Source organism: Gymnogyps californianus, chromosome 1, assembly GCF_018139145.2.
Source record: "Gymnogyps californianus isolate 813 chromosome 1, ASM1813914v2, whole genome shotgun sequence".
NCBI lineage: Eukaryota > Metazoa > Chordata > Aves > Accipitriformes > Cathartidae > Gymnogyps > Gymnogyps californianus.
In genome coordinates, this window is record NC_059471.1 from 133,904,858 (window position 1) to 133,925,683 (window position 20,826).

Here is a 20,826-nt window from a genome sequence, read left to right on the forward strand (position 1 = left end):
TGTGATGGAGCCCTGCTTTCCTGGAGATGGCTGAACACCTGCCTGCCAATGGGAAGTAGTGAATGAATTCCTTGATTTGCTCTGCTTGCGTGCGCAGCTTTTGCTTTATCTATTAAACTGTCTTTATCTCAACCCATGAATTTTCTCACTTCTACTCTTCCAATTCTCTCCCCCATCCCACCAGGGCGGAGTGAGCAAGTGGCTGTGTGGTGCTTAGTTGCCAGCTGGGGTTAAACCATGACATAAGCAAAGCTCAAACAAGATCAAAATAAAAGCCGATGGTGTAGGAAAGGTAAATGGTAATGAATAGTAGCACAATTTTCTATGTCAAAACCATCAAAGCTTTATATTTTTGGAAAGGGACAATTTCCTTTAAATTCTCACACACTAGAGGAAGCTGTAAGGGACTATCAAAATCTAAACTTCTGTAAGAACTTTTCTGCCAAGAGCACAAAGTAACTGCTGCCAGGACATTGCATAACCAGGCAAAAAATGAAGCAAGCTACTAAAGAGGCTAGTCTTCCAATTGCTCATATTTTAAATAGGAAAGGAGCAAGGGAAAAATACCAAAGCAAAGCTTATTTATCTACCAGGACCTTTAAATATGAAACCTTAATATTAAAGTATAGAAAGTGCCTACTACAAAGTGATTTCTTTTACAAGAGCCATATCCAAAGAAGCATGGCCTATTAAGCAGTCAAGCTCAAATGCAATCTGCTCTCAGATGTTATCAGAATAGCAGTGTCTTTCCACCAGGTCTATTCCCTACATACAGCCACAGTTTCATCTATTAAATATATTGATAAAAATAGCCAATGAAGGTTTATTGCTCCTTTTTGTCCTATGAGGGCAATGCAGTTCAGAGAGAGGGAGCAGAAGTTCACCCTTGACTGTAAGTCACCAAAATAATTTACAGCTGGTTTAATTTCTGCACAACTACAATGACATTGCATAGTGACAGTTCAGGGCATAATCACAACCCAACAATTAAGCCTCACAGGAAGAAAATTTGGCCCTCGGCAACTTCTCTTCTACTGTTTATAAATAAAGCCTACTATAATCTCTCAATTTGCAAGGCTGGCAGCTAGGAACAAAATAAAAATGCTATGATTTTGCTCATTTTAATTGGTTCCTTCTTGTGATCCAGAACCAAAAAGAGAAGGAAAAGTGCTCTACTACTGCATTTTTTTGGAATCACTTCTACGGAAATCCAGCTCTTACTGAAGTAGAACTATGGCACTGTCCAAAAGCCAAGCAGCCCTGCACTCTGCAGAACCCCTGTCTTATCAATCAGCACAGGCTGGTGAGAATGCTTATGTTATGTCCAAAACTGCCAAGGAAGTGTCAGAGATAATAGATATTCCCTGCAACATAAAAAGGAAATGATGGGAGAAACCAAGCAAAGGCATAAAAACTGCAGCACTTTCAGGATACCACAACAAAAAGAGATAAAGTCATTCCATTCTCAGTGACTCCAGCTCAGGCCTTTCTCTCCTCAAACCTGGGAAAACTGCAATCCATAGTTTTGCATCGGTGTCAGCATCACAAGCCAAACCATGCAGTCCACTGTCTGAAACCAGTCTTTTTTAAAAAATTTTTCTCCAAAATAATAAATTATACATTTTTTTCTTTTATTGCTTGTGCCTATAGCTTAGGTATTTCAATTCTTCTCTCGCCTCTGAAAGCTAAAGAAAAGCTTTGGATAAAAATAGACAAGATTTTCTTATAACTACACAATTCCAGAAGCTCAGCTTTAAAGAGAAAACACTATCTCTTTACTGTCACTACAAAATTGCTAGGGTGCAATATGTCCATAAGAGAGGTACCGGTTACTTTTCAGATCACATAATTTGTAGAGAGGGAAACAAATCATCTGACACCAAGTCAAGGAAAAATCAGATTAATCTCTTACACTAATCATAAGAGACAAAGAGTTCCTTTCTTAAAGGCTTACTGATACTATTTTGTTACTGTTCCAAACACCATTCAAAGTTCAAGTGCAAATAAACATTTAATTACTCAGCTGCTGAAAAATACTGTTCAACCCTTGCAGTAAGCGTAATGGATTCAAAACAGGAAGAGGGGAAACAAAACCCAAAAAGATACAAAGCAACCAACTCACAAGAATCACAGAATAGATTCTTACTTTACAGCCAGAACAAATGAATATCACATCTCTGACAATACACCCCTGAAGCAACTTACAGAGTACCACGTTTCACTATGTATTTCACCACGCTTTCTTAATAAAAAATGTATTATTTCCAATTTTAGGTTTAAGCCAAGAAGAACTCCTGTGGCAATTTTCACATAAGCTCTGAAAATAATAAATTTTAACTGTTTTGACCTTTCCTCTCTAAAGTCTTCATATTCGATTATGTTTTCTGATTGCTGAGAGGGTAGAACAACATCTGGAAGGACAGGAGTTGCCATTTTAAAGCTTTGCTAGGGAAAAAAAGATTACTTTAAGGCAAAGCATAAATAAGGAAAGATTGACTCAAGTGTTTTGGAATTTAGTTTAAAATTACATGTGTTTTGGAATTTAATTTAAAATTACATACCAACAAAAACTACAAAATTAATTGGAAGTGCTATAAAATAAACGTTTACTTTCTTGAGAAAAATTAACAGAAGAGATTACATTCCCATCTCTAGCATCTCTCTCCTTCTTTCTGAAACAAGGTGGTTCAAAACACCCATCTAATCATACAGGAAGTACAAGCAGTATGCCTTCATAGCTACTAAAATGTGAAACTATTCTCCCTCCTTGACTGCTGATCAGTCTAACTGCATGATAGAGCTATAAAAGCGCAGCTAGAAAGTTAAAAGCTTGATTTTTAGTTTTTAAAAGGACTGAAAGAAATAAAGCAAATTAATGGCTAAAAATAAACATTGTATAATAGGCGGCTAAGAAAACTCTTTTCTTCTGGTAATGAAAAATGAAAGCTGTTCTCCTACAGTTGGTTTTCTGAAAGAACTGAAGTGTTTCAACTGCCCTCTAGTGTTAAAATTAATGCAAAGGCTAGCTGAGAGGAAGACTGAAAAGATACTTAAGAAATCTAATTATTATGGTGTCTTGTTAACCACTATAAAGCTAAAAATTAAAAAGTAGATTTTTAAAAGAGCAGTGGGCCAATTTTGTCTTTAAAATGAAGCTTTTCAAACCTTCTTTGTAAGGTGCAATTCTGCCCCTCAGCAGCTGACTACATGAAATTATGGGAGTTTTTTTACTCAACTTCAGCCCTATATTTCTATGAAAACTGAAAACAGTGCCCAAGGAAAAGTTCTGCTTGATGCTAAAGAAGGAAATGATTAGAATTTTATAAGAGAAAAGAATCAATCATCTATTTCCATAGCCCAAGCTGTAAGACAAGCAAACATTAAAACTGAAGGAGAACTACTGGCTTTTATAATTCACTTTATTTAAAATAAGCTGTTTATACATAAGCATAGCTGAAAAATTCTCCTTTTCCTCCTCAGGCCCACATATGAATTTTAGCCTGAGTTTAACTAGCATGCAGAACAAGGAAAGCTCAGAGGGAAACCTTCTGAGCATAAAGTCCTTTACCAGCAAATTAAATGAAACCCTGAGCACCAATAACAAAATAAAGAATAAAGTTAACATGCCAAAAAGTGAGACTCCTAGGAATGTTAGGTACTGACAGAAGAAAGAAATGTTCTAACAGATAAGCTGTATAATGGGCTAAAACAGGAAAATACAGATCAAGGATTTAATGACTGGGAAGAAAAATCACCACCACATTTGGATTGCTACATTAAATTGAGCTAGGGTTACTCCTGAAGGAATCAGGGCCCAGTCTAAAGCTGGATATAATGCACATAGGTCAATGGAAATCAGCAGATCCTTTATTCATGGGTGGGTTTGTTGCACGCAACAGAGCTTTTATTCTGAGCTAGTACTGACCAAGTTTGCTGCAGAACCAGTGACAGTGTAATCCCATAGGGACAGTGCTGTTCCTGATGTAATTAATCCTGCTGAGAGACAAGGGTGACTAGCTCAGTGGTAACACTCCTCTTTCAGGACTTAGATCTCCACGATACCATAGGTGTACTACTTCAGTCAGCAATAACCAAGGATTTTCTGATACAGGTATCAGGTGTCTGATATTACATGTGTACTGTCTTTGCAAGATCGGGGATTGTATTTACTATAGCATACCAGCAGGCCTGTCACATCATTAAAACCTGTATTACATCTAGTCTAGACCTGCAGTCTCAGGAAAGTCAGTAGACTGGTTTGGAATGAGTGACCTTCTCTCTCTTAAACCAGGGAAGGAGAGGCTGGCAGGTCTTTGATGGCAACCTCCTCGAAGCACAAGAACAGTCTGTTCTACTACTCAGGAAAATAAGTATACATATAGGAGACTGGTTTGGCTAAACAAGGAACGTAGGACTGAGCTCTAATGCAAACAGGACATTCACAAAAGATAGAAACAAGGGCAGGTTACAGAGGAGGAATACAGAAACCCTGCCTGGCATGTAGAGTGCTGCTAGGAAAGCCAAAGCTCACCTAAATTTGAAACTGGCAAGGGACATCAAGGGCAACAAGAAAAGCTACATTAGCAGCAAAAGAGTAAATGAGGAAAACATAGGCCTGCTGGGGGGCAGATGATATAGTGTCAGCAGATGCGGATAAGGCTGAAGTTCTTAATGTCTTCCTTGCCTCAGCCTTCACACGTCTAGAGAGAGGGTTCAAGGAGGATAAGGACTATCAGTAGCAGAAGAGAAAGGAAAAAAAGGACAATCCAGGCAACTACAGGCTGGTCAACCTCACTTTGGTACCTGGGAAAATCACAGAATCATGGAGGTTGGAAGGGGGCTCTTGAGATCATCTAGTCCAGCCCCCTGCTCACACAGGGTCAGCTACAGCAGGTTGCCCAGGATTGTGTCCAGTTGGGTTTTGAGATCTCCCAAGATGGAGACTCTGCAACCTCTCTGGGCAACGCATTCCAGTGTTTGACCATGCTCACAGTAAAAAAAAAAAAATTTATTGTGTTCAGATGGAATTTCATGTTTTGTGTCCATTTCCTCTTGTCCTGTCAGTGGGTAGTACTGAGAAGAGTCTGGCTCCCTCGTCTTCATTTCCCCCCCCATCAGGTATTATATACATTGATAAGATTTTTTCCCCTCACCCTTCTCTTCTCCAGGCTGAACAGTCCCAGCTCTCACAGCCTCTCCTCATATGAAAGATGCTCCAGTCCCTTAATAATTTTTGTGGACTTTTGCTGGACTAGCTCCAATATGTCCATACCTTTCTTTTGCTGAGGAGCCCACAACTGGACACAGTACTCCAGATGTGGCTTACCAGTGCTGAGCAGAGAGGAAGGACCACCTTCCTCAACCTGCTGGAAATGCTCTTACTAATGCAGTCCTGAATGCTGCTGCCTGCCTTTGCCATGAGGGTGCATTGCTGGCTTATGGTCAGCTTGTCGTCAACCAGGACCTCAAGGTCCTTCTCTGCAGAGCTGCTTTCCAGATGGTCAGCCCACAGCGTGTACTGGTGCATGAAACAGGTATTCTTGGAAAACATTTCTGTGCATATGCAGATGCTGTTGGTGAGTGGGAACAGTCAACACAGATTCACCAGTGATAAATCATGCCTGACCAGCTTGATTGCCTTGTATGATAAAACAACTGGATTTGTGGACAATGGGAGAGTGCTGGATGTCATTTACCTCAGCAAGTCTTTTAACAGTCTCTCAGAGTGCTCTTGTTATCCAAGTTATGACATTACAGTCTGGATGGGTAGACAGCTAGATAGGTAAAAAACTGGCTGGAAGGCTGGGCTCAAAAAACAGTGGTCAAAATGTCATACTCTGTGCTAGAGGCCAGCAACGAGTAGAGTACCGCATGGGTCTATCTTGAGGCTTGTCCTGTTCAACATCTTTATCAATGACCTGGAGAAGGTGACGCAGTACCCTGTCATCAAGTTTGCAGATGACAGCAAACAAGGGGATGCAGTCAACATGCTCCAGGGCAGGGCTACCATTTTGAGGGACCTAGACAGGCCAGAGGAACAGGCAATCAGGAAAGGACTTCTGAAAAGGATTTGTGGGTCCTAGGGGACACTAGGCTAAACAGGAGTCAGAATTACTCTGTGACAGCAATGAAGGCTAAAAGCTTACTGAACTGTATCCACAGGAGCATACACAGTAGATAATGGAAGTGATTATTCTCCTTTACTCAACACTGTACTAAATCCAGTTTTGGGCCTCCAGTACAAGAACGGTGTTGATAAACTTGAGCAAGTCCCACCAAAGGCCACCAAGATGCTCAGGGAGCTAGAGCACTGGACCTGTGAGGAAAGGCTGAGGAAACTGGGCCTCCTCAGCCAGTGAAGGCTTTGGGGGAACATAATAGCAGACATTCAATTCCTAAGAGAAGGTTACTGAGAACACAGAGCCAGGCTCTTTATCAAGGTATATGGCAGGAGAACAAGAGACAATAAATTGAAGTTGCCAGAGGACATAAAAAAATCACTGCTCTGAAGTACTGGAACAGGTGTCCGAGAGGTTGTGGAATCTACATCCATGTAGATTTTCAAGACCCACCTGGACAAAGTCTGAGCAACCTAGTCTGAAGTCAGCATTGATCCTGCTTTGAGTAGGAGCTGGGTGAGATGATCCCTGGAGGTCCCCTCCAACCTGAATGATTCTGCAAGTGACATCACCTTATAATCCTAACCACAAGGGAGTCAGGTGTATCATAGATTCAATGCCCTTTCTGATAGTAACATCACAAACATCAATGTTTATTTATTTTAGGGTGCTCACCACTCTGAAGCAACTGTATTTATAAATGCTTTTAAAATGGTATTTGAAATGGCATTAACATCTGGCATATGCCTATCCCAGGGTTTCCTGTTCTGCATTCACAAGGAGCGCTGGCATACATTTGTAGCATTGAAGAACATTTCGGCTGCTCACCCACAGCTTATGTGCTTAGTTAGCAGCATTTGTTTCAAGAAAATTTAAATCAGTGTCCCCACTCCCTCCATATGCTTCCTTCGGTGCAAACATACTGCTATGGGTACCAAGATGCATAAGGTCGTATAGACACAAGCTTTTAATCTGGCTGGAAGCAAGTCTTTGGAAAGTTTCCATGGCACAGATGGTTGCCCTTGGCCTATGTATTACCTCTGTAGTGCCATTATCCTTACCGTATCCGCTCCATAAGAGCCATCACTAGCATGAAGGCTGCCAGTTGTGAAATAGTGTCAGGTATCTGACCACAATAGTTAATGATGGGACTCACATTTAATGTCATTAATCTAGATTAAAACTTCATGTCAATCATGAGTAGACTTGCTGACACAAACTCTGAGAGCAGCACTAACCCAGCATGGCCAAACCAAATCGCTGCCTGGAATGCACAGTCTGATGTAATACTTGGCTTCAAGTTGCTCCCATGACTCTCAGTTACACATACAGAAACAGTCACCCACATTACACAGCTACTTTTGTTCAGCAGTTTTGTGAAATCTGTCAAAAAATTCAATGCTGTTCACACCAGTATCAGCAGTAGGCATTACATCACAGTAAGCACCCTGGATCTCTGAAGCACAGTTAAATATTTAGGAGGACAGAAGATAAATACAGTTTTAAAACAGAGAATGGTGTTTATAAATATTTCATAGGAATGTTGAAGTCTCTAAAGTAGAGGAGACCAGACTTCATCAAGTACAGAAGCTTCAAAATCACTTTGCTCAGCTACATGCTTTCATGGCAGTGCTACTGCTTTATGCACATTCTCAGCATGATAATATAATTCTGCTGCATGGGCATGCTCAGATACCACAACCAGCACATGCACCATCCTTTGGGAATCTCTGAGTTAGTACGGCATCTAGTCTGGCATCCATCCACTTTTAAAAAACAACTCATCTAACCCAAAGGCCATTCCCCATCATCTGTGTTGACCATCCCACAGCTGTGGGCAGACTAATTCCCCAGGGGCCTGCAGCCTGTTTCCTTTCTCTCTTTTTCCTGACACTCCCATAATACACTCCCATTGCATGACAGAAGTTCCTGAAACAGAAGGAAAATGCCTCCATTTTTGCTGAATAATAAACATGCATCTAAACGCATGCAACAACCTTCCCATCACATGGTGACACACTCATGTGCCATGTTCTTACAGTACCAGAAGTTCACCATTCCCTCGACAGGAAGTTTGCGGGCACCGTGGTCAGCTCAGAACAGACACACCATGATGCACAGCCTGCCAGAGCTTCACTTAAGAAAATATTAGATCACGTGCAGTCTTGAAATGCCGAGTGCTATATTCTCACAGGAAGAGACAAGAATCTCACAGCAGTCAATAAAGAGAGAAACTGTTCCCACTTGAAAATCCCTAATTGAACTTAATAGGTAGAGAATAGACTTAAGAGCTGAAACCAAACATTTAATATCCCTCTCCAAGTAGGATTTCTTGAGTATTATGTTTAGGTATTCATTACCTAACTGTACCCCCAAACTGTTTTAAATGCACTAAACTCACAGTCCCACCATCAACCTTGATGACGACTTCTACGATCTATAATGATGATATGCTGTATGAAAAGAAGTACACAATTTTCTTTCATTGTTTTTCCCATCTTTGAGTTCCAGTGAATCTCCCCTTCTTGTACATGACAGAAAGCTGAAACTTGGAAGACTAGCAAATTAAAAGATAGGACAGCATGTATAATAATACTAATATATTTTCAATTTTAAGTACTTACTTCATATGTTTGTTCTGATTGGGTATCCATGGAATTATGATAATACAAATAAAAGTGCATAAGGTGAATTAACAGATGTTATTTTGAAACAAGGGTACACAAATATATCTACAGCTTTCTGTAAATTGAGTACAGAGAACAAAGAGTGGACAAAGTCACTAAACAGTGTCAGTATTTTAGCCTATAAAAATATTGAAGATTAGTCTTTTTCTCTCTCTTTACACACCCTCCCTTAAAAGAGAAAATTTCCATGCCCATACTACTTTATTTCTTTCCACATACTGCTACTATTTTCTCATTCATCTAAGGTTCATCAGCCTCATTTAATATATTTCAAATTGGGTAGCTCTGGATGCTTTAACAAACAGGAATTTGTCTGAGCTTGGCTGGATTCCCTCAACTGCACCCTCATCCACCAGTTGTAGATGACTGGTACTAGCCAACTGTAAACCACTGTTCCTGAACAAGTAACAATTGTTAAAAAACCCAAACAACGTAGAGTTTAGTCTATGTATTGTTCTGTGCTGCTATCAAAGGAAGCACTCGCATGAAAATACAAAAGCAGGAAACATTAAAGAAGTACATTCCTTGGCACCCGCTCTTTGCCAGCTTAAGTCTTCATTGCATAGTGCATCATACCAATAAATAAAAGATGTACTGTGGGCAGCTTTAAAGCAAAACCAAACCAAACCAAACCCCAAATCAATCAAACAACCCCCCCCCCAAAAAAAACCCAAACCAAACAACAAGCAGACTGAAGATTAAAGCAGCAAACACTTGTGACTTGCAAAAATCTTAACAAAGGTCAATGTTGCCCCGACATTTTTATTTCAGCCATTAGCTTTGAAAGCCAGACATATACAAATGTCAGTAAATGCCAAAGGTAAAACGTAGTACTCTTATACAGCCATACTCGCTGGCTTTCCACAAATTCTCTCTTTTTTTTAATTAAGTCACAAGGTTATAATAATAAATTACAAGGAAGGATGCCAGTTTTGCTAGTGTACTAATTTTCTTATTCAAAACTGCAAAATATCAATATTCAGTTCACTCCTGGAGTCCTCTTCCCATCTTGCATGTCTCTGGAATGACCCAAACAGCACCAAGTATCATTGGTGTGGCTGGACAAAGAGCACACTTGGCAGTTTTTCTGTGTGAGGTCTCCCATACAAAAATCAGCTCTTAGCACATCTTTACCTTCTAGTAGGTGAACAGAACTTAGAATCACAAGCCACAAGAAAAAAAACAGGTTTAATAATGCATATTTTAAGCAACGCTGCTCACAATGCTTTAAGTTTAAATTGTATAGCAACCATTAAAAAATTAACATCAAAATAGTGAACAAAACGTACACATCACAACATGCAGCCTTCACTAACTTCTTCCGAACTGTTTCTATGTTCTTTTTAATATGTGCAAGGCAAGTAAGAAAAAAGGAGGAAATGCTGTCAGAGAAGCATATAACACTTAAACATAAATTAGATACATAAACACTATTTAGGCTAAAAATAAATCCCTGGAGACAATATAAACTCATTGTTAGACATTACCTTTTTAAAAGTTTGCTTACAAAAAAGCAAATACATTTTAAAATCAAAACCACTTTAAAAAAATGACATCTGAAACTACCTAGTTTTCTGTTTTCACCTTAAATTGCACAAACACTTTTAAAAGATTACAAAAATTAGTATGACAAAAATATATATGTCATGATATGAGTTCTGCCCAGTAACTGGTATTAACATACTTATTTTCAGCAGCGTTGTGTGACAAGTCCATCACCCTTCAGCTTGTTTAGGTTGAGAACAATCCAAAATAACTACAATGTCAGCACTCTGTGTGTGAACGCTCACGTCAGACACAGAGCCCCTGCAAAGTCTGATTGTGCTGTAAGCTTACTTTCTACTCAAATTCAAACTAAGTTTTCTGTAAGGATGAGTTCGTGCTTTTGCAACTGCTCCCCACAAATCTGTGTCATCTGTCCCGCTCAGAGTCACAGGCACCAAATTCCGTTTCTGTTCTTGGCCACGCATGGTTCACTCTCCGTGCCCACAGTGTCTCCCATCATTCTTACCACTGCTAGCAATATACAGTCAAGCCTGACAATGCTCATTCCTGGAACAGAAGGTAAAAATAAACACACAAAGGCAAACCAAATGCTAGCAACCTTGGGTTCAAATTTTATCCATCTTGCATAGCATCAAATAGGCCAGCTCAAAATGTTTTCTGCTTAACCTCCACCTGGTCCATGTGACAGGCTTTTGTCAGTTGGTATGTCTTTCAGTTTCCATCTCACTTTATTGCCTAGCTTTGTAACTGAATTCCTTATCAAAATCCAAATAGGTTTTATCAACTCTCAATTCAGTCAAATAATTGAATCAGATAAGGGTCTGGGATTTGCTTGATGCAGCCTTAGAAGAAGTAGTTTCCTGGTGAGTTACTTTGGGGAATCTCTCCATGAGCCTCTGAAACCCACTACTGAGGGCGAATTAGAGGAAATACAATAGGCTTTCCATCTCTCACATCCTGAGCGCTATATAGCAATAGTGCATTTATGCCATACTTTTCCCATTAATAATACTGCTTTGTGTTATCTGTCCTCAGATGTTGCACACCAAATCCTAGCTAACTGACCATTTGTTTCGTAATTCCCCCATTTTCCTTCTTAAACATTCCTGGAGTGAGGACTTTAAAACAGGAAAAATTCTATGATATTAGGTCAATTACTCTCCATGTCAGCCTGAGGGCAATATAGAGGCAGGCAGTGAAGGAACTGGCAGGATGGAAAAGACAAAACAGGTGAGTAGCATAGTTTAGTCAAGAACAGCACAGGGCTGAGAACAAGCTAACAGCCTCCTAGTACTGTAATGGTAGGAACACAAAGGGGAACAGTGATTAATTAGCTCGATAGAAGTGAAAGAACTAGGATTAATGGCTATTCTTGTTACCTACATATATCCCCAACTTTTTTTCAAAGGCACTGAACTGTCAGCCCAAGCAATGGGCTTGGCAAAAACCTTGGCAATGACTTCTACAATCCATAATGATACACTGTACAAAAAGTATAGAGTATATCAGGAAAAGACTTGTGCCTCTGCTTGGGGGAAACCTAGCTGCCTGAGGGGCACTCAGCTGCCTGAAAATCTGCAGCAACTGAACCAAAGTGCCAGGAAACACATTAATAGGAAGCAATTTGATACTGTGTCTACAGAGGGCTGGAAAGTTTAATGTTTTCCCCTCACCACCATCTCTAACCTCTGTGGTACTATAAACGCTTCTGCTGCATGACAGAGGTATCCCTTTGAAAATGATGGGGAGGAGATCAGGGCTAATAGCAAGGAAAATAGTGCAGCTCCTGAAATTCCCACCTATGTCCACATGGAGCTACAGATACGCGACCTAATTTCTCTCCTACACTGAAGGAAATTGTTCAGGGATTATAAGGGCAATAATTTTATGCAAGAGAATAAAAAGAAAGAATCCACTGATAATGAAAATTTTGGTACTCTAAGAAGTTCATTTTCTTGGTTCCTTAAGACAAATACACCTAACCATACATAGCCTCTCTGGAGCTGAGTAGCATGAGCGTGATGTACAGAGCACACATGAACAGCTGGGTCAAGAATTTAAATACAGCAGTCGAAAAATCAGAGTTCAAAGTGGGTTTGAATTGACTGTACAGAGAGCCTCCAGTAGAAAATGCTGAAGGTCTGATAATAGAAAGACTGAAAACTACTGCTTTAAGAACCTGAATTTAGTTCACAGCTGTCCAATAGGCTAGCATATGAACATATACACATCACTATTAAAAATAAGGCCTTTCCATTCCATCACAGAGATGCAGACAACATGCTGCATGCAACAAAACAGGTACCATGGACCAGCTCAGACCAGAGAGAAGCACCCCCCAGTTGCTTTCAGAGGCAGCCATGCTCAAGATCTGCTGTATGGAAGGCAGCTGGGGACCACAGCTCTGCGGGAGCTTGATGACAAGCAACAGGGACAACAAGCTAAGGAAGAGCAGAAAATGGTGCTCTATCAGTGATCACATTCCTCCATGCCTTCTTTCACATGACAAACGAGTAAGAGACAGCCTCACCTTATCATTCATAAGGAGATTTGGTTATACATGTCACTAAAGACTCAAGTGAAAAATTTTCTCCGTATTAAAAAACTTAAATAAAAATCTGCCTGTGGGAGAGGGCCACAAATCTGATATTTCAAGGGAAGAGAAGTACCAAGAAAACATGTTTTCTTGGTGACAGTGGTAGCACCAAAGAGAACCTCTTAAGTTAATTAATGGTGGGGGCAAATATTCCAGCTTCAAGCAACCTGAGAAGAGCCAGTGATTAACTCTTAACAATATCTCTGGGACAAATCACTTTCCTTTACCCATAACTAATTTATCTTTTGCCAGTGGGGTGCTCTCATACATGGAGCTTTAAGTTTATGGCACATTAAAGCTTAGCTGTATCATATTACTTAGTAGCTTACAGGACAGGATCATTTACAATTCTGCCTCGAGGCCTCAGAATCTAGTTTAAAAGAGAGACCCCTGTAAACCAAATTACCCTGACCTGGCCAAAGGCCAACCCCAAGGCCGCTGCACAGAGGACCTTTCTTTTCCTCATGCTACCTTAGCAGGAATTCTAATAATGTTCCTGAAGACCTGATCTAACATTATCCATTTAACTGGACAAGCTCTTCGTATGAAAAAGAACAGACACTGATGCCAAGAAGTCACTCAAATCAGACACGAACGAGGTGTTGGCCCGACTGTGGAACACCCCAGCATGTTACACACATTTTATAAATATGCACCTTTGACACAACTGGGTCATCAAGTAATTTCTGTAACTGTAAGACAGCCAAATAAGTTAACTAAATCTGTTCTATACTTCTCACTTTGCTTGTCTGATCTCATTTTTGATTAAACTTTACAGCCTATATTTGTACAGTACTTCCCAGGCCCTCCTCTGTGTGTCTCACTCTGCTGGGCGCAGTACAAAGAATTTGGGAGCAATAACCCTGCTCACAGTCCAAAACAAACTAGACAAATGAAAAACAGACCTGCCCCAATGAGGTATCCAGGGTCACCCTAGAAGATCCCACAGTCCGCCACACCACATGGGTAAGGCATAGTGCCAACTTGCCCCCATACAAAAGCACCTCAAACATTTAAAACCCATTACTCAATACATCCTATAAGTTAAAATGTCCATCTTATTTAAAATGGCTGCCTGCCAAAAACATACCATCACAAAGCATCTCACACTCCCTTTTTGATTCCATTACACAACAGTGAAAACAATTAGGGCTCACAGTGCTTTACGGACGTTTAAAAAAAAAAAAATCACAGTAAGTGGTGGTTTTAAGATATAACTGAAGACCATCTCCACTAATCAATCTAGGTCTGACTTCTCTACTGAGCAGTTTCCTACAATAGCTTTTGCAATACACTGCATTTAATTTTGAGTGATGAGTAGGAGTATTTCGCTCAACTTCAACACCACACACTAGCAAGGCATTCAATCATTTTATTTTAACAATAAATTTATTGTTCAGATACTAGAAATTCAAGTCTGGCAAGCTTTTTAATATGCATAAGTATGAGTATGTTTCACAGAAAGTAAAAAGCATGTTTCCCATTCTGCTCAGCAGGACAAAGTCCTATCTTCTTAGCAGAAATGGACACCTTTGAAAAGAAAATCCTTGAATTACAGGGTATCTGAAATCCCATAGCTAACGCTGATCAGCAAGGTAAAGAGGTAAAAAGCCAGGTAATTAAAGTGAGGTAATTTCTAGACCTCCGTTAGAGATGGGATACTAATTTTTCAATCTGCTGTGAAACTGATTTCAGTAACATAATGGAAAGGGGAGAAAATTGCATATTATCATGCATGCAAGAAAAATGTTTGAAATATCCTATTTATCTTCTCTCTCTGAGGGATGTGGATTCTTTTGTACTCCTTGATGATGTGATTCACAGATCAGCATTCTGGGAATCAAGCCTATGCCCATTTACCAGTGTAATATGATCATTTAGCATAATTAGCATATGATATTTCGACACTGCCATGGACTTGGACCAGATCTGAAATGTAAATATTTGCCAAACAGTTCATCCTAGTGCCCAGTGCTACATAATGGTGTAACTTAAGACACTCACTTGATGTGCTTTCTCTTCTGGGGGCAGAGTTAAGGCTGCTGTGGGAATTCTCACTTTCATAACATAAGGCAGTTAAACATTATAGATAATGTTACATTAATTTCTGCAGTATCAAATTTTAAAGGGGTGAAAACAAGATGAAAGAGCTCACAAGACAGCAATCATTTCAAGTGGCACAAAGATGAACAGAAAGAAAACTCCCGGAACAAATAACAACCATTTCAAGCTTCCCCAACTATCTGTTCCCTAGTGTACTCCATCACATAAGAGCAGAGCTCAGCTTTCCTAGGACGCAGGAATCAACAGAGCACCATTTGGTATGATTCAGAGCATGGCACACATGCAAAAGGGAATAATAAAAAAAAAATCACTGAAAGATGTAAACACACAGCAGCCTTACAGGAGACATGGTTTATGCCTAAGCCAAGGCTTTTTATAACTGCCTTAAATTCTACAGCATGAAATTTCATAGGTTCTTTATGTTACATATTGTAACATTGTCTCATCTGCTACAAACGCAGATGTTACCTATATCAATGCCTAACACCCCCCAACAGAAGCTATTCATGTCCAATAGCAAATGTACAGATTTTAAGCTATTTGTACATCTCTTATCAATATATCTTATTTCTAATTTTTTCTCTCCGAAACATACAGGTCCTACAAGTGAAATTTTCCACAGCAGTTAGACAACAAAACTACTGCCTTGACATTGAAAAATCCCTCTCAGTACATTTTTCAGTTCTCCCTTATGTAAACAGTATCCCAAGGTCAATGCATCTTTGTTATATCCCCAAGACTAAGTCATGGTGTGGCATCTCCTGTAATGATTATTTACGCAAGAGTAAAGGAAAGCTTCAGCATTTCTTTTTCTTAGCCTCACCTAACTTGTTCTTTGCCTTTTCCAATTGCAGGGAGGTTTTTTTTCCTTCACAGACCATTATGCTGGAGCTTATCTCATGGGGCGATTCGGGCGGTTTAGGGAGGGAGGGTCAGAGAATAGTTTAATGTAAAATACCAGCTTTGGGAGTTGGGGATAGAGGTTTAAATCCTCTTTTTCTGAGTAAGCGGTGCTTGGTCTCGTCACTCATCCCAAAATGTACAACAGTAGATGTTCTTTGCCTGCAGTTGTCTTTACAAGTTTTGCACAAGCAGCACAGAAGTATGCAACAGTCCTTGGCAAGGCAAGTGCAAGAGTGGACTACTATCTCTCTGCTGCTCCCACTGCTAGGACCTACCAACTTGCACTCCTTGCAGCCTTTGGCAGAACATGTGGCATTCAGCAGAAAGGTGGCTCTCACCTTTCCTTTCCCTGAAGGACCAGAAGTTGCTTCCTCTACTATATCAGAAACACAATGAAAGGTAGGCAGTGCCACATTTTCCACTCATTTCTTAGCCAAGGCTAAATCTCTGAAGAACATAGGGAATGTAAAAACACAAAACAATAGGCCCACAGCTGCACTAGGACACCAAATGCGGGTCCCTCCAAGATGAGTCTATTTTTCCCAGCCTGTTTATAAAATTACACTTGCACGAAAGGGCAAAACTTATATGGACTAATGAAAGTGCTATCAGTAGGAACCCTGTTTGGTTCTTCCCTGCTTCCTTTCCCTTTAAATGTCAGAGACAGGTAAGAAAACAGGGGAAGAAGAATATTTGCATATAATAAGAATTACTGTTCTCCTCTGTTACATTTCCTTGGGTACCTACAGCAGCACTTGGAGAAAACCCCACCAACAACCACATTACCCTGGACTCTCAGCATTTGCGGCAAGAAAATAACAGATCACATGAAGGTTTCATAAGGGCTCAGTGTTGGCCAAACTCATCTCCCCTTAATGTCAATGCCAGCCGCATTAAAGATCAGATTGACTGATTTAGAGTATCCTTCACAGACATGTAACTTACTTGAGGTAATTGGATGTACGTCAATGGAAAAGTCACAGAACAAACCTGGAGAGGTGAAGAAAACCAAAGTGAACTTTGTTGCCTTTTGGACCCACCTCCCATCACAAACATAATTACCTCAAGAGGACAGAAAGGAGGGATTGAGGGGAAAAAAAAACAACAGGAAAAGTTATGTCAAATCCCACCTGCTTCTGAACAAAACGAGTAAGTCTAAACACTGGTCTCTAGGGCATAATATACTGATTTCATCTGGACTCAAATTTAAATAATGGCAATAGGCAAAATATTAACAGACTCACAGAAACTAAAGCGAAAACAGAGATTAAGGGGAAAAGCAAAACTTGTGTGTCAAATCAGAAATACTAGTCAGAAAAATCCAGTGCTTCTTCCCCTTTGCATTTAGGTCCCCTGTCATCACCAAGACACCTGATGACCTGTTTACAGCAGCAAGAACAGAAATCAAGCAAGACCTTTCCTGCTGAACTCTCCTGCACTAGTCCCACTTTGTGACTGGTCTCATCTTTGCTTCTAGTACAACAAACCACTGCTGGAGTGAAAATCACACAAAACCAAACAACATAAAGCACCCCGCTTTTCCAGTTCATACTGGTACTTTCAGGGCTGTCACAGCACCACCCCAATGTCAGAAGGGTGCTACAAAAATAGCAACCTGACAAGAATGAGACCAGGACTTCCTCCAACCATGTGGAGGAGAGACACAGAACAGTACCATCTCCAGTGTTTAAAAGCCCATCAAAATTATTGCAGCTGCATACAAAAAGTACAGGCTGATTATTAAAAAAAATGTGATTATTCACCAAACCTGGTCAACTGAAATGTTTCCATTATTCCATTGTTGTTGTTGGTTTTTAAATGAATGCTTTCCCTCAGACTGCCTCACTGTATCAAGTAAGATTCTGAAACACTGTTTTCAGAGTCTAGAAGTCACAAAATGTACTCAGGCATATCTATGAGAAAATAATTAATTTCTAAATGTTTTCAGATTTCCAATATAAGGCATTTTTTAGAGGTGGATAAAAAACCCAATTTCAAGAATGCTGTTTTCAAAACTAACTACTGCCCCTTTCAGAACAGTAAACACGGAGCTAATTAGTTGCCTTCAACCTTCAATCTTTTCACATCCAGTTTTAAGAATTAATTTACCTCAAATTAACCATTGCCTTTGTTGCCAACAGAAGGTCTTGTTGATTTCACAGTTCACACAGTCTATTTACTACACCCGCTGGAGCACATGGACACCTTAACATATCATACACATCAGTTCTATACATCTTCCATAAAGTGAACTAATACTATACGAACACCATGCTCATCGCTGATGTCAGGCTCTCTGTCAAGCATATGCAGGCAACCAACCAACCAAACTAGCTCCCTAGAGACACAAGAGAGAACAATTTCAGCAACTGAATTAATCATATTGAAGTCAAATGTGGCTTAGCGAAAAATAAAAATATAAAAAAAATTCAAGAATTAAATAATCCAAGTTTCCCACAGTTCCACAGCATAGATGTTGGCTAGTTAGTCAAACTGATGCCACACACAGCATGCTGTCAACTACATTTAAAGATGAACTTCATTCACCACTGACGTAAGCCTGTTATGAACATGGCATGATCTGTAGCAAAGGCAGAAATGGTCTGAGTGGAGTCCTTCGAGTCATGTAATCCAGTGCCAGGTAGTGGTCCTAGCCACATCAGACGTACACTGCTTGGCTTGACGTAAGCCAGGTCTATACAGTAAAATTAAGAAAGGAAAAATCAAATGCTTGCAAGAAAACTGTTAGAGGAAAGAGGTCTTGCTGTTGACCGAGGCAAATGTTGATAACAAACTCAAAGAAACAAGAATGTTCTGACAAACCAGAACTGGTGAAACAAAAATTCACAGGCAGATGCAACTGAAGAGCTCAGTTCATGCCCTCCAAGATTCACTACAGCACTCAGGTAGGTACAAGGTTGTTGCAACAAATGATGAAGCAAGGGTTCTGTGAACCCTTCAGAAACTTGGATCCTTCACCATGTTGTCTACATGAGTGGGGAACTGTACTCAACAGCCAGGCAATCTGTCCAATCCACTGTTCACAGCAGAAGGAGGTCAGGAGACAGGGCTGCCTTTCAAACCAGGAGTCCTATAACATGAGGACTAGCAAAACCTAGAAGAAAATGTAGATCTTTTCTCTTTTAGAAAGCTCAGTGATTGGTAGGCACTTATCTCCTGATAACCGTTAGGTACATCACCACACTTGGTCCTCTAAAATAAAGCATACTTGTCTTTCAGTTCCTCAAATCATGTCCCAAGGGCAAGCAAAGTCTGTATGCTTTTGTAAATGGATGCCTTGGACTAATGCCGTCAGCACCCGGTAAATACCTACTTTGGCTGTCACTGACAATTTCGAGTTTGCTGTGGGGATATTTTGTACCTGAAGCATGGGATGAGTGCATTTTATTAACAAAATTAAAACTTACATCTCTAAGCACTTTCAGATCTTTGAAATAGTAACAGGGCTGTCTAGTGATCCAAGCAGAAACAGCCTGATAGCTATCTTCTTCTACTGACTTAAGAAGAACATGGAGCAAAGAACATAACCTCTCAGTGTCTCTTAAGAGTAAAGGAGAGGGATGCCTTAGCACCTTCAAAAAAGACGAGTGCCTTAAGAAGATTTTGAGAAGTGACTTTCAAGTTTAAAAAACAGAGGAATGAAATACTATTTGCTAAAGCAGGAAGAAAGATGGAGATTCCTGCAAGAAGCAACATTTCTCTTTAAAGCTCTTTAAAAAGCAGTTCAGAAAAAAAGAACTGCATATCTAAATGACTTGAACTAGTTTTGTTTCCCTTGCTGTGGTTTAATGTAAAAAACAGTGAGGAAGAAATGGACTACAGACAGCAAAACAGAATGTGTGGTTCTCTTACCATAGAATGAACTTCCTCAGCTCTTCAAAGAGGAATTGACGGAGAACAGAATGAGAAGGAAGAGTTGAAGATGGAGACTACATAGCTGGGAAAACCAAGCTATGATCAGACACAAGCAGGACTTTTTGCTTTCATAAAAGAAAGCAAGATGTAATAGAGATTCCTTGGGGGTCCCTGGAGAGTAGGAAACTTCAACTGGTAGAGTAAGAAAAGGAAAGCATAAGAGGCAAAAAGAAAAATAACCTAATGAAGGTGAATTTTTCAGGGAAAACTGTTTTAGAAAAGATGTCTTGAGAAATTATTTTAAGAAAAATAGAATGAAAAGGGGAGAGTTTCTTGTATAACTCTTGGGGCTATTTTGTGGTGACCATCCACCAGGAAAGGGTGGGACAACATGAAACTTGAAAAACTGAAAGCCATGCAGATGAATTTACGTTGGTGTGGGAACTTAAGACTGTCTGTTCTGATTTCCTCCTCCTGGTTCTCCCTAGAAGATCTCTTCTCTGCTTCACAGTCCTTTTCACTTTGCCTTCTATATGTGAAATAGAGAACACTTCCAAAAAGCTCCTGTTCACAATGAAGTCTCTTCCTCTCTTTCATATCCCTCCACGGATCACTGGTCCCACCAATTACTTTTACCATGGCTTTCTTATCCTAATCTACGACCACATTCACCTGAAATACTGTCCTGGGTCTTCCCTGTTACCCACCTGAAACAGGAGAAGCTTCACAGTGTAGGATCCAGCCCATCTTCCATCCCAAGTGGTTGTGAGGGGAAATTTTTCCAGAGTTGCTGTTCTTCCCCCTTGCTCTTCATTTTTTATGGCACCAAATAACTCAGCAATAGGTGTCTACACAATTTATATCCTCCCCATAGCTGCCTCTGCTGCTATCAATAGTGTCCCAGGTGCTATGAAATGCTAAAGTCTTGCCTGTCCTGCCACTTTCTCCATTGCTGGGAAACGGATCGGTAAGAGCCTTTTTAACGCTGAGAGCCACTGTTACTTGGCAAAACTTTGTGAGACAGCACAGCAGCAATGGAGAGATCCACATGCTCTGCTGTATGAAAAAGAATCAC

The 20,826-nt window shown here is 40.1% G+C and overlaps 1 protein-coding gene across 2 annotated transcripts in view; it reads right to left on the reverse strand.

Moving 5' to 3' along the window:
* TSPAN9 (tetraspanin 9) overlaps positions 1–20,826 on the reverse strand; it is a 200,123-nt gene that overhangs the window by 171,583 nt on the left and 7,714 nt on the right. The window contains exon 2 of one of the 2 annotated variants that reach the window (XM_050898435.1): positions 16,821–16,865. The exons of the other annotated variant lie outside the window; for it this stretch is intronic. The gene's annotated coding sequence lies outside the window, so the exon portion shown is untranslated. The remainder of the gene's footprint in view (positions 1–16,820; positions 16,866–20,826) is intronic. 2 annotated transcript variants of the gene reach the window in all.